Below are 14,330 nucleotides of genomic sequence, written 5' to 3' on the forward strand. Positions count from 1 at the left end.
AAGAGGTACAATATGTCGGCGGATCGAATTAAGCAGCCCAACTGAATCAGGCAAAAATAGCAGAAAGAGTTGCCAGACGAGCATTTAAAAAAATACATAATAATAAATGTGACAATGGTGGCCCTAACCAGGCAATATTAGAACTATTGCATCCTCTGGGTTTTGGATGTGAAAAGGTGTTTTGTTGAACAGTATCAGGACATGCAGAGGGTTCTGTAATTCCCTCTTGGGGGACGTCACCCTCTCCGGCTCCAGCAGGGCCAAGGTGACTGCCAGACTGACTGCCAGACTGCTCGGCTTGTCTGTTAATCTCCACTCACTGGAAAGGGAAACGCACGGACGGACGGCGCTGCCAACACAGGGCAGGCTGCAGATGGTAACACTGCCACAATACATCTTCTGTTTCTTATTCTTGGGCACCCTCTCTGGTTTTGACTAGATAATATACTGTTTATGTCAGAATGGACCAGAATTGACTTTTTGTAGCAGATTAGGATAATTAACGTCGAAGGTTAGGAGAATTAACGTAGCAGGTTAGGAGAATTAGGTCACAGGTTAGCTGAAATAATATATTCTGTCATACTTTTAATGTGATTTTGAAATAAGCTGTAAACTATCTAGCCATGACCCTCTCTCTTCCAACCTCAGTGTCTTGGCTGTTTCCACTGACAGCTACAATTCTGCTTTGCCGTTTCCATATCTTGCTCGTGACTAGATAATATTTGTTTTTGTGAAAGTTGACTTGCCTCTACTGCTTACATGCCTCTACTGCCTCTACTGGGCGTGAGTCAGTGCCTGGAGAAGGACATCTGCTCGGGTAAGGTGAACATATGTTTCCGTGGTGCAGTGTTCACAAAATTAAAACAAAGTGATGTCCCTCCAATTAAAAGCCTAAAAAATATCATTAAAAGCCATAAAAATGATTTTCCTGTTTTGGGTTTCATATTTTGGTTTGATAACCAAGCCTTTCAGAAGGGGAGAACATACTGTTAGAAGCAGGAGCTGGAGGCTTGGCTGGGGATACACATTGGGCAGTTTATGTCACTTATTTTTGATGGTAATAGTGGTGTAGACTTACACTATGTTTACATTTTAAACACAAAACACAGAGCCTAAAGAGGATTTGTGCTGTTTTCTTGCACAATTGTCTCCCACAATCATCTGGAGTCACCAAAAACATTTAGCTCAGTATTAGTCAACATGTATTTGCATTGCAAATGAATATTTAAAAAGCATAAAGTGAAAAGTCTGTGACTTTCAAGTATTTGGTATGTTTTACAGTAAACTAATAGTCCTGGGGGAAAAAGACTGGTAAACATTTAAGTTCAGAATTTGAAATCACCCGTTGTGTGTCCATAGTAACGCTTCAAATATTCTGTTGTCATAAAATGACAATGCTACCAGTCTAGATAACCTATTTTTAAGTGTTGTGTTCATATCCAGCCCACAGAGGTTGGCCGCAATGTGTCCAGCCTGTGCAGCCCGAAGACCCCAGATGAAGTGTTTAGCATGCCGATGTGATTCACAGTGGCAGAAGGCAAGGGGGCGATGAGCCTTACCGTAGGCAGATCAACGTAATTATGCTAAATAGACGTAAAGGGAGAGGGGCACACTAGAATTGTTCATTTCTGATTGCCATGCGATGGGGGTCGGACCAGGGGAGCTGCTCAGGTGGACCATGGGCTCAGGATATTTTTGAGCTTAACATCCAAGCCTAAGGAAGGGACCTGCACTGGGCTGGCCCATCATTCACATAGGTAGATAGGCAGTACTTTACTTGACACCTGTTCTTTCCTTGACAAACTGAACAGGCCAGGTGAATCCAGGTGAAAGCTATGATCCCTTATTGACGTCACCTCTTAAATCCACTTCAATCAGTGTAGATGAAGGGGAGGAGACAGGTTAAATAAGCATTTTTAAGCATTGAGACAATGGAGATGGATTGTGTATGTGTGCCATTCTGAGGGTGAATGGGCAAGACTAAATGTTTAAAATATTGTCTTTGAACGAGGTATGGTATAAGATGCCAGGTGCACCAGTTTGAGCGCATCCGCTACAAGACCATGGTGCTTGCCTACGGAGCTGTGAGGGGAACGGCACCTCAGTACCTCCAGGCTCTGATCAGGCCCTACACCCAAACAAGGGCACTGCGTTCATCCACCTCTGGCCTGCTCGCCTCCCTACCACTGAGGAAGTACAGTTCCCGCTCAGCCCAGTCAAAACTGTTCGCTGCTCTGGCCCCCCAATGGTGGAACAAACTCCCTCACGACGCCAGGACAGCGGAGTCAATCACCACCTTCCGGAGACACCTGAAACCCCACCTCTTTAAGGAATACCTAGGATAGGATAAGTAATCCTTCTCACCCCCCTTTTAAGATTTAGATGCACTATTGTAAAGTGACTGTTCCATTGGATGTCATAAGGTGAATGCACCAATTTGTAAGTCGCTCTGGATAAGAGCGTCTGCTAAATGACTTAAATGTAAATGTAAATGTAAATCAAGAACTGCAACACTGCTGGGTTTTTCATGCTCAACAGTTTCCTGTGTGTATCAAGAATGGTCCACCACCGAAAGGACAATAAAGCCAACTTGACACAACTGTGGGAAGCATTGGAGTCAACATGGGCCAGCATCCCTGTGTAAATCTCTTGACACCTTGTAGTCAGTCCATTTCCTGACAAATTGAGGCTGTTCTGAGGGCAAAATGGAGGGAGAGAGGGGGGGGGGTACAACTCAATATTAGGAAGATGTTCCAAATGTTTGTACACGAACTTCTGATTTCATGTAGAGGGTCCTTCAAAGTAAGGACATATCTCCACTATTATACTAAATTATTACCTACAATTATCTGTGCTACCTGTGTTTTTTGTGAAATTCTCCATCATTGCTTTCATTTTGAGTTGAGCGAGAGAGAGAGAGAGCAATCACCTTCAATCCCCCACATTGTCCTTTGTGTCCACGTCGTACTGCTCCCTCCCCCCTCCCTCAAGTCTCCCTTTCTCTATTTTCCCTCACTTACAGCCCATTTCTCTTTCAGCACTTAACCTCGCTGGCAAGGCCCACAGCCAAACCACATCACGTTGTGTTCCTATAGTGACGATTTTCAATTAATGCCTCCATTCATCAACTCTCCAGCGTAGTATCATTCTGGAGGTCCCTGGTCTAAGGGGGAATCAGTCTGAAGTCACCACAGTGTGTTCTTGCTTACCTTTCAAAACCTAAGCATCGTCTCACTGAATGCACAAACCCACGGTAAAGCAGTGCAATCTCTAATGGAAAAAATATTTCCATTATTTCTACACTCAACGAACTGTCTGATATCAAAGGAGATTTCACTGTATTGTCACAAAGATGGACAGGCTCATTTGGTCTGCTAAACATAAGCCATACCTCTAAATAAGTCAATTAAAGCCACCTGGTCTGACTAACCATTGAAGCAGCCTTGTGAGAGGATTTCAAAGATAGGAGGAATAAATATGAGCTTTCAGGTAACTGACTCAGGGGACAGCAGGTATTTTGTGAAGTTCACTTCCAGTCACTAATCTGCAGTCATAACAATGGGGCCATTATGTGAGGGGGAAATTTAAGATGCACCCCCCCCCCAAAAAAAAGCGTAGATTTAAAAATAATTGGACTTCTTCATTAAAGGAGATGTACAGAGTTGCCTTATTATTTTCATTATCGCCAATAGCAACCCACTCCCTGGCCTGTTTCCCTTTTCCTGTGCTCTGTTCAGTTCTCTTGTGATGGACTGGACACAGGAAGACGCCTGAATAATAGTGAATGTGAATCATGTATTTCAAATTAAAGTAATTTGTGTCCACACTTTTGAATAAAGTTCAAATCAGTATTGCCAAGAAATCAGAAATATCCTCATTTAAAAAAAATAAAAAATGCATATGATAATTCATTACATTTAGATGTTAGTCTGATTCTAAACCAGTACATATAGGGATATCTGGTGTCAGTACATGAACATTTGAAATGTAAAATAGACTAGGCCTAGTCACCTGACACAATTCAGATCTCCGCGGTCTTCGCTGATTCTCGTCCCAACTGTTGTGGAATTGTTGTTTCTTGCTACTGTCGTTGTCCGTGCCCTTAAATATTTGTTATTTTGCCAATATTTTCATTGAAATAAGTAACACATTTTTTACATTTTAGAGGGCATTAAACAAGTAGCATAAACAGTAAGAAATTGGCAATGGAAATGTGCTGTTTTTCGATGAGGAAGTTTATGCTCAGGCTACAAACAAGGTAACGTTGAACCAGAACGTGGACCTACTAACGTTAACATTGTTTTGAAACCTCTAATGTTACTGTCCCCACTACATAAAAATATACTTAAATCAATGTAATTTTGTTCTTGAAAAACTGTAGAATTGCATTCATTCCTATGGATGACTGCACCTTTGAGTAGTGCCAACATGACCAACCAGTGGCTCGAAGCCTCTCATTGGCAATACATATATAATTTTTAAAATAATTATTTAACTAGACATGTCAGTTAAGAACAAATTCTTATTTACAATGACAGCCTACCCCAGCCAATTGTGTCCTATGGGACTCCCAATCACAGCCGGTTGTGATTCAGCCTGGATTCAAACCAGGGACTGTAGTGACACCTCTTGCACTAAGATGCAATGCCTTAGACCGCTGCGCCACTCGGGAGCCCATGTACATAGCATCAACAATCCAGAGTTTATATACATCATTGTATATAAACTCTACAGGCTCTGTCAGAAGCCTGTAGAAACTTGCACACTGCTATATCTTGGGTGTGAGTCTGTAAAGATCCCCAAGTTTAGAAAGGAAGTCTGTTCAGTGGTGGTGCTGCTGGCTCTGTGTTGGTGTCAGTGAAAGCCAATTCCTAAGATGTGCCTCATACCTTGCCAACCGCCTCCCTCTTCATTGGACCGGAAAATTGTCTGGCGAGACCAATAGTATGGTGAGATGCATTATTTGGATGTACAAAAACATACAGTTGGCGTTTGGTATCTGCCATTTTCACAATTAATAACACTCTTAAAGCTGAATTTAATAGCTTAAGAACTTATCCCTAGTATCATTCTCAGCTGGCAGTAAAGTTGTAGCTGTTTAGATAGTAAGGTTTGTGTGAAAATCCACGTTATAAACTGGATGGTTTGAGCCCTGAATATTGATTGGCTGACAGCTGTGGTATATCAGACCGTATACCACGGGTATGACAAAACTGTATGCTGCTCTGTACCATCACTCATTCATATATCCTTATGTACATATTCCTTATCCCCTTACACTGTGTATAAGACAGTAGTTTTGGAATTGTTAGTTAGATTACTTGTTGGTTATCACTGCATTGTCGGAACTAGAAGCACAAGCATTTCGCTACACTCGCATTAACATCTGCTAACCATGTGTATGTGACAAATAACATTTGATTTGATTTGATTTGATTTGAACATGTATTTTTACTGCTCTAATTAGGTTGGTAACCAGTTTATAATAGCAATATGGCACCTCAGGGGTTTGTGATATATGGCTAATATACCACAGCTAAGAGCTGTATCCAGGCACTCTGCGTTGCGTCGTGCGAGAGAATAGCCCTTTGCCGTGGTATATTGGCCATATACCACACCCCCTCTGGCCTTGTTGCTTAATTCTAGCCTCACTTCACCAGAGTGGGTCAACTTAGATTGGGATGCAAATTGATGCAGTGTTTGTGCGATTGTATAGCAAATCCCCCCTCCCTCGTGGATAGCCTTCACATCCCGGTGTGTGTTACAGTGCAAAGGTCCACTACAGTTAGTAGCACGAATTGGTTCGATTATAGAATATTTCCATTGTAAAATCTATAAATCATTTAGAAAACTATTCATCAAATGTGTTCTCTGTAACAGTGCATAATCAGCTGTGTGTAGGCTATGGTATGGAATGTTGTGAAAGTAGGTTTTGAGTGGGCTCACTGCTGGGCAGCCGGGCGAGGACAAGGTGGCGTGGGCCGCCAGCGAACCGGACAGCAGGGCGGGGGCAAGGTGGCATGGGCCACCAGCGAGCCTTGGGATGATGAAGGTCAGAGGAACAGAGCGTGGGTTGTTGCTGGCTGACATAGGACATCAGGATGACAGCTTTGGCTGCCACTCATCGCCACTTGTTCTGATTCAGAATGATGTGCCAAGATGGACATCAACGCAGCGGGCGTTTCGCAGGGTAACAGCCACACGTAGTGTGTAGTGACTGTCGACTTTAAATGTCACAACGGCACAATGTCTTGTTCTGGGGAAGGCGTAGCACTTTGGCATTTGGCATGCCTCAACGTCGTTTGGCTGCCATTCCAAGTGTCTGCAGGGCCCTCTGGAGAGAACAGGGCTCCTGTTTATATTTGTTACTAATGCAAAAAGGGGAAAAAATTAATTCCTCAAAATGTTATGTTCTCTGCCAACTTAACCATCAACTCTCACCAGCAAAATGGATGAGTGTACCCTGATGATCCATTAAGACGTGGCTAAAGTTCCCAGGGTATAAATAGCCTTCAAGGGCACCAAGCAATATTTTCGGAGGATAATTAAACCAGGGAGAGGTCGTGCATACTAGCCGGTCATTAATCTGTAAAGGGGAGGGGAGGGTTCACTCCACTTTGTGTTTGTTTGCTAAGCTTACAGAATTGGATGCTTTTGTTTTTGTGACATTCTAAAGATTCCTCCTCCATGATGTCTAATTGTGTTTTTCTGAATTAAACATTCATAATTTTTTTTAAGGAAATAGTACAAGGCCGCAATTTAAATGACAGTATTTGTCTACAAACCTCACTGCTCTATTGGCCTTTGCACTAATAGTGGTCCTTCTGTAGCTCAGTTGGTAGAGCATGGCGCTTGTAACGCCAGGGTAGTGGGTTCGATTCCCGGGACCACCCATACGTAGAATGTATGCACACATGACTGTAAGTCGCTTTGGATAAAAGCGTCTGCTAAATGGCATATATATAATTTCCTTTGTCATCTATGTACACAAAGGCACAAATACATTCCAAGTCATCATGTAAAACAGCAGCTCTCACAATATCATTGGACATAGATAACCTCTGAAAGCAGATTTCCAGTGAGCGCACTTCCATTTTAGGAGAGCCATTAACTGCGTGTCTTGGCTCTGACCGCAGTGGAAAGGCAGTGGAGAGCCATTGAGACGCAGATCTTGGCTCTCTCAGCGGAGGAGAACCATTGACCTAACATCTTGACTCTCTCAGCGGAGGAGAGCCATTGACCTAACATCTTGACTCTCTCAGCAGAGGAGAACCATTGACCTAACATCTTGACTCTCTCAGCAGAGGAGAACCATTGACCTAACATCTTGACTCTCTCAGCGGAGGAGAACCATTGACCTAACATCTTGACTCTCTCAGCGGAGGAGAACCATTGACCTAACATCTTGACTCTCTCAGCGGAGGAGAACCATTGACCTAACATCTTGACTCTCTCAGCGGAGGAGAACCATTGACCTAACATCTTGACTCTCTCAGCGGAGGAGAACCATTGACCTAACATCTTGACTCTCTCAGCGGAGGAGAACCATTGACCTAACATCTTGACTCTCTCAGCGGAGGAGAACCATTGACCTAACATCTTGACTCTCTCAGCGGAGGAGAACCATTGACCTAACATCTTGACTCTCTCAGCGGAGGAGAACCATTGACCTAACATCTTGACTCTCTCAGCGGAGGAGAACCATTGACCTAACATCTTGACTCTCTCAGCGGAGGAGAGCCATTGACCTAACATCTTGACTCTCTCAGCGGAGGAGAACCATTGACCTAACATCTTGACTCTCTCAGCGGAGGAGAGCCATTGACCTTAGGTCTTGGCTCTGTCAGCGGTGGAGAGCCATTGAGATGCATGTCTTGGCTCTGTCAGCAGTGGAGAGCCATTGAGATGCATGCCTTGGCTCTGTCAACAGTGGAGAGCCATTAACCGTACACCTTGTCTCTGTCAGCAGTGGAGAGCTATTGACCGTACATCTTGGCTCTGTCAACAGTGGAGAGGCATTGACCTTACGTCTTGGCTCTGTCAGCAGTGGAGAGGCAGATGGTACTCAAGCCCCTTCCCTTCCTTTACCTCCTCCTCCCTCTACTTTAAACCCATCTCTGCCAGCTCTGTGGCTGGTTGTAGACTCAGTATTCGGTGTGTTTGGACACACACACACACACTCTCTCTCTCTCTCTCTCTCTCTCTCTCTCTCTCTCTCTCTCTCTCTCTCTCTCTCTCTCTCTCTCTCTCTCTCTCTCTCTCTCTCTCTCTCTCTCTGTCACTAGTGTATATAGGACCAGGTGGCTGTAATGTAAGGGGTCAGGTCTGAGGCTGTGGATGCACTACCCTGAATGTATTAACCTTATGTATTTTGCTGTCTCACATACTCCCAGTTCTTCTCTCTTGTGACATCCATTATTCATACTCTGATATTCTCTTGTCCTTGTCTTTCAGCTGGTTTGATAGGAATAATTGTCTTGATTTATTTACACACATTAGTATTTCTGAGGAATGGACAACACAGTTTGCCTGACTAATTGGGGGATTTAGGATCAAATTCTAATTTGTTGTTTAAATACGGATTTGCTCTTCAGTTGAAATTGCATGTGTATTTCAAGTTAGTATTCTGCCCTTAGAGCTTACTAGGTATTACATGTGGGTGGCAGTATTTTGTGTGAGTATTGTTTTGCATAGATTTGACTGTAGATGATGGTCCCAGGGTGTTCTCACTACAGCGAATGGCCTGGACGTGGAACTGAGGCCTGTGTGTGTGGCATGTTTCTAATCGCTAGAGCACATGCGCAGCAGGTCCCTATACTGTCCTCACTTAGCATCCACACTCAGAAGAGACTCCAGCCAAACCCCAAGTCACTAACACATCAGGCATGTCGCACCAAAGAGCTTTGGTCCAGGCAGCTGCTTTTTCACTCGCTCCCATTTGCTCATGATGTTGGGAAAACGAATGCGAGGAATCTTCACTGGCACTGCACTGCTGATGTGTGAGCTCACTTCCCATGGCTGATGTGTGAGCTCACTTCCCATGGCTGATGTGTGAGCTCACTTCCCATGGCTGATGTGTGAGCTCACTTCCCATGGCTGATGTGTGAGCTCACTTCCCATGGCTGATGTGTGAGCTCACTTCCCATGGCTGATGTGTGAGCTCACTTCCCATGGCTGATGTGTTGAGCTCACTTCCCATGGCTGATGTGTGAGCTCACTTCCCATGGCTGATGTGTGAGCTCACTTCCCATGGCTGATGTGTGAGCTCACTTCCCATGGCTGATGGCCCTGATAGAGCCTTCAGATGAATTGTTTCCTGCAGTTTAAGTTCAAAGACATTGTTTGTAGTTTATACCGTATATAATATATACGTTGAGTATTTAAATGAGAAATATTATTTATTTTGGTGCATGCTTTCCCCTCTGCAGTTTTAACAACCTGGAACACAAAGGCATCTGACAACAATCAGGGAGGAAAATGCATGAAAACAAATTCTCTTGTTTGGAGTAAAGCTTCCTGGGTTTTGTCAAATGCTTCACTGGGTGCTTATGTTCTGCAAGTGCCGATGCCACAGATAAAAACAGGGGGAAAGGTGCCCGGAAAGAAGTTTCCAAGACTTCGCTATTAGAACACTTTTGTGGGATACTTGTGGGATACTTGTGTTAAATGTGTCTACTTGGCTAAGCCTAATCCTGTCCTAGGAAGCACTAAGGACACTCAGGGACTGGATTATCACACAGAACACTGGCTCTGACGGTTCCTCTGGCCTCAGTGAGTTACACTGAGCGGAGCACCGGCTACAGCGTTGGGTGGCAGGACACAGGCCTGCCTGGGGGTACAGCCATGTTTCACAAAGAGGAAAAGCGAAACACATGTTGACGTTCATGTTTTCTTCCTCAGCATGTTGAATCATGGTTAGCAAGAGGAAGTAACCTAATGCACACATTTGCTTAATTTATTGGATTTGGGGATAAATTGGAAAAAGGTGCACGAGCATTCTCCCTTTTGCCGGTTTCAGTTTAGAACGGCTAGAAAGCACTGTTGTTGTATATTATGACTAAGCTTGGCTTGTATCATTTTTTATTAGCATTTCAGTTGAAATGACAGATTGGTTAAAAAAAACAAAGTGATAAAAGTTGGGAAGTTATTAGGTAACCACATGTCAGGTAAGTGGCCATATTGAATAAACGGAAAATATAACAATTATAGATTACTATATCCTTCTGATGTTGAATCAGCAGAATTAATGAAGACCAATGTTTATCCTCTTAGAATGAACCCAATGTTTTTTCCCAACGTTTATTCTCAAACAACAGATCTGCAAGGCATTAGTGCATTCAATTTGATATGCTGAAATGTCATAAATCACGTCATATCATTTCAGCATGTCTGCCTCCCAAGTGTGTAGTGAATAGGTACTAAATAGATTATTATACCCATTCTATTTTATTTGCAATTATTTTTTTCCTTACTGTGGTGTGTGATTCAAGCACAGTTCAAAGCACAAGATATTTTTGTAATGAAAAAAATGTTGCAGCCTAATTTACTTGATTTTGTACTTGTTTTGACACACTGTGTTTAGTAAACTGTTTGTTAAAATTAAGGTATCCATGTCAAATAATAATATGGGAATTGTCATTGATGCTTTGTCATTTTTCAATTGCAGAAATGAATGTATGGAGGACTTCTGACAGCAAAAAGCATTGTGTTGATGACATACTGATACTCGGAAAAAAGTAAGGAAGAGAGAATGAAGAAAAGTCCATCTTTATCATAGCATGTAAATGGAACCAAGGGTATGATTGTCAATCTTAACTTGTAAAAACTTCACGATCTGACTGTGAAGCGCTCTAATAACTGTAAAGCCCATTAGTGCAACACTGCCTTCTACTGGTCAGTTTATAGATTTGACTGGCTGCTTTCTACTGGCCCATTTACAGAGTTGACTAACTGCTTACTACTGGCCAGTTTATAGAGTTGACTGACTGCTTTCTACTGGCCAGTAAATAGAGTTGACTGGCTGCTTTCTACTGGCAAGTTTATAGAGTTGACTGGCTGCTTTCCACTGACCAGTTTATAAAGTTGACTGGCTGCTTTCTACTGGCCAGTTTATAGAGTTGACTGACTGCTTTCTACTGGCCAGTTTATATAGTTGACTGACTGCTTTCTAATGGCCAGTTTATAGAGTTGCCTGACTGCTTTCTACTGGCCAGTTTATAGAGTTGACTGACTGCTTTCTACTGGCCAGTTTATAGAGTTGCCTGACTGCTTTCTACTGGCCAGTTTATAGAGTTGACTGACTGCTTTCTACTGGCCAGTTTATAGAGTTGCCTGACTGCTTTCTACTGGCCAGTTTATAGAGTTGACTGACTGCTTTCTACTGGCCAGTTTATAGAGTTGCCTGACTGCTTTCTACTGGCCAGTTTATAGAGTTGACTGACTGCTTTCTACTGGCCAGTTTATAGAGTTGACTGACTGCTTTCTACTGGCCAGTTTATAGAGTTGCCTGACTGCTTTCTACTGGCCAGTTTATAGAGTTGCCTGACTGCTTTCTACTGGCCAGTTTATAGAGTTGACTGACTGCTTTCTACTGGCCAGTTTATAGAGTTGCCTGGCTGTTTTCTTTCTGTAGCATCGTTTTAATATCCTCAAATGTTTTGAAAGTGTTTACTTCGCTCGCCAGTTTTTAATGGGAAATCATAGTTGCTCATATTGAAGAACAGCTCTTAATGGTAGACATTTTATTATTATATTTTTTGCTTTTAATATTGCATTATGTAACATTCCAATTGAACTGTAATTACCATCTGCATATAACATTTTAGAATGTAATTTTAGCACATATCATGCATACCATTTGATAACATGTCACATTTATTCACCCCGGTGACAATTGTCAGTAGCAACCATATAGCAACTTAATGTCCATGTGGTCGTATTCTTAATGTAATATCAACTTTTATCAAACCTACACGTAGAATTTTTAGATTTATTTTTTTTGTTTGGGGGGTGGGGGTTAATTCATTCATTATTGTGACACGGGCCTGAAAGACTTTGTGTCAATATGTGCTGCAGACTAATAATTTGTGCCTTGTAATTTGCATTGTATGTGGTGATAGTGCAGACTGTAGAGGCTCTCTGGCCGCTGCTAACCTGGTGTACATTAAACAGCCCCTCGTTCGCCGTGTGACACGGCTTCTATCCCCAATCTCTCTCACACAAACACGCACAGAAACACACATAACCAATCCTGAACTTCCCACAGTTCTGGTCTTTGCAAACCTTCATCCATACTAAATGTAACAGAAAAATGACTTACATTGCCAACCCAGGTCAGCTATGTCAAATAAAATTGTAGTGATTCCTTTAATTGAGATGATATAAACAATTATTCTTTCCTCTTGACTTTTAATAATAGAAACTGCACTGATGTCCAGAAAGTGTATTAAACTGGACTGATCCTTAAAAAGAGTAAAGCAAAATAAAACCATTTTAATTTATGGTGAAAAGTAGTCCGAGAACAAGGTCTCTGAAAGCCAAATGTTTATTGAGATAACATGTTGCACATTAATATTTAGATTGTTGCCTCACTTTATTGTTGTGATTTATTCATCCGAGACTACACACTTTTATTTAATAAGATACTTTTTTAAAGAATTCAAATTCATAAGGTTGAATCAGGTTCTCAGATTCATACTTATAGTGTTTGTATCTGAGCCATTCTGAGAAAGGACGGGAACATTTTCTCATAATTTATTGGGGAACAAAGTGTGCTAGAAAGTAAAAAAAGTGTTCTCAAGAAGTGAAATTGAAGATGACCTACCTCCAAACCCATCAGCGGGGCCTTTGGTCTTCAGTGTACCTGTGCATTTCTACTCCCCTCCCCAAAGCGCTTGCCATATCTCTGGCTGAATCAAATTCCATAGCCGCTATGCTACAATGGGAGAACTGTTTGATGGGCACTCTGTCTCCTCCTCCCTCCCCTGGTTCAGGTATTCCCCCTGATGAGGAACTTGAGCTTCAGAGAGCACTGGCCGGGCATCACCTCTTATAGCCCTCCAGCCCTGCTCAATGCACTTAAAGGAAAATTCCACACAAAAGCTATCTTTTGGTACTTGTTTCATTAGTCCATTGTTGATATAATCTCAAAAATGTTTTGCATGTCAGCAATCAAGTTATCAAGATATATGTAACTTTCAAAATACAGAAATACAGCTGATATGATGCGTTTCGCATTATATGATGAGGATGCGTTTTGCGTCATATGATGAGGATGCGTTTTGCGTCATATGATGAGGATGTGTTTTGCGTCATATGATGAGGATGCGTTTTGCGTCATATAATGAGGATGCGTTTTGCGTCATATGAAGAGGGGGCGTTTTTGCGTCATATGATGAGGATGCGTTTTGCGTCATATGATGAGGATGCGTTTTGCGTCATATGATGAGGATGCGTTTTGCGTCATATGATGAGGATGCGTTTTGCGTCATATGATGAGGATGTGTTTTGCGTCATATGATGAGGATGCGTTTTTGCGTCATATGATGAGGATGCGTTTTGCGTCATATGATGAGGATGTGTTTTGCGTCATATGATGAGGATGCGTTTTTGCGTCATATGATGAGGATGCGTTTTGCGTCATATGATGAGGATGCGTTTTGCGTCATATGATGAGGATGCGTTTTGCGTCATACCGGCTGTATTTCTGTATTTTGAAAGTTATGCATCTTGAAACTTGATTGCTGACTTGGAAAACATTTTGGGACTTTATCAGCAATACACTAATGAAACGCATACCAGAAGATGGGAGTTGTTAAAGAAAACTACCAGAGAAAGTCATCTAACTTGGTGAACTGATTGTACTGCATGCAATGGTGAATATTGGCAATAATAAAGTGAGGTAGTCAAGTACAGGTTGTCATTTTAAACATCAAAAATATAAATACAGAATATCTACTGTAGCCTAAACATACTCAAAATATATATTTTTTAAAGTTCAAAGTGCACCATTTGAAATACTTTGAAAAACTTTACACTCAAAGTAAAGTAGTTTGGTAACTTACTTATCCTCAATACAATTGTAAAAGTCGTGAAATGTCTTCTGGACAGCATTGCTCCACAGCCTTGAATTCCTCCACATAATGTCCAGAATTTGTCTACATAGAAAAATATATTACCAGTGTCAAGTAAGGCAGTCAGTAAAAGTGACCACCCGGTGTCCATTTTTTTGTGCAAGGGCTTTAGTGGATCCTTTGCTAAAAGATAGACATTTTGCCGGAGAGGGAAGAGAAACATTGCATGATAGTCTTTAAGCAGTTCCATCTGTCCAG

This window comes from Oncorhynchus keta, chromosome 22 (genome assembly GCF_023373465.1).
Source record: "Oncorhynchus keta strain PuntledgeMale-10-30-2019 chromosome 22, Oket_V2, whole genome shotgun sequence".
Lineage (NCBI taxonomy): Eukaryota > Metazoa > Chordata > Actinopteri > Salmoniformes > Salmonidae > Oncorhynchus > Oncorhynchus keta.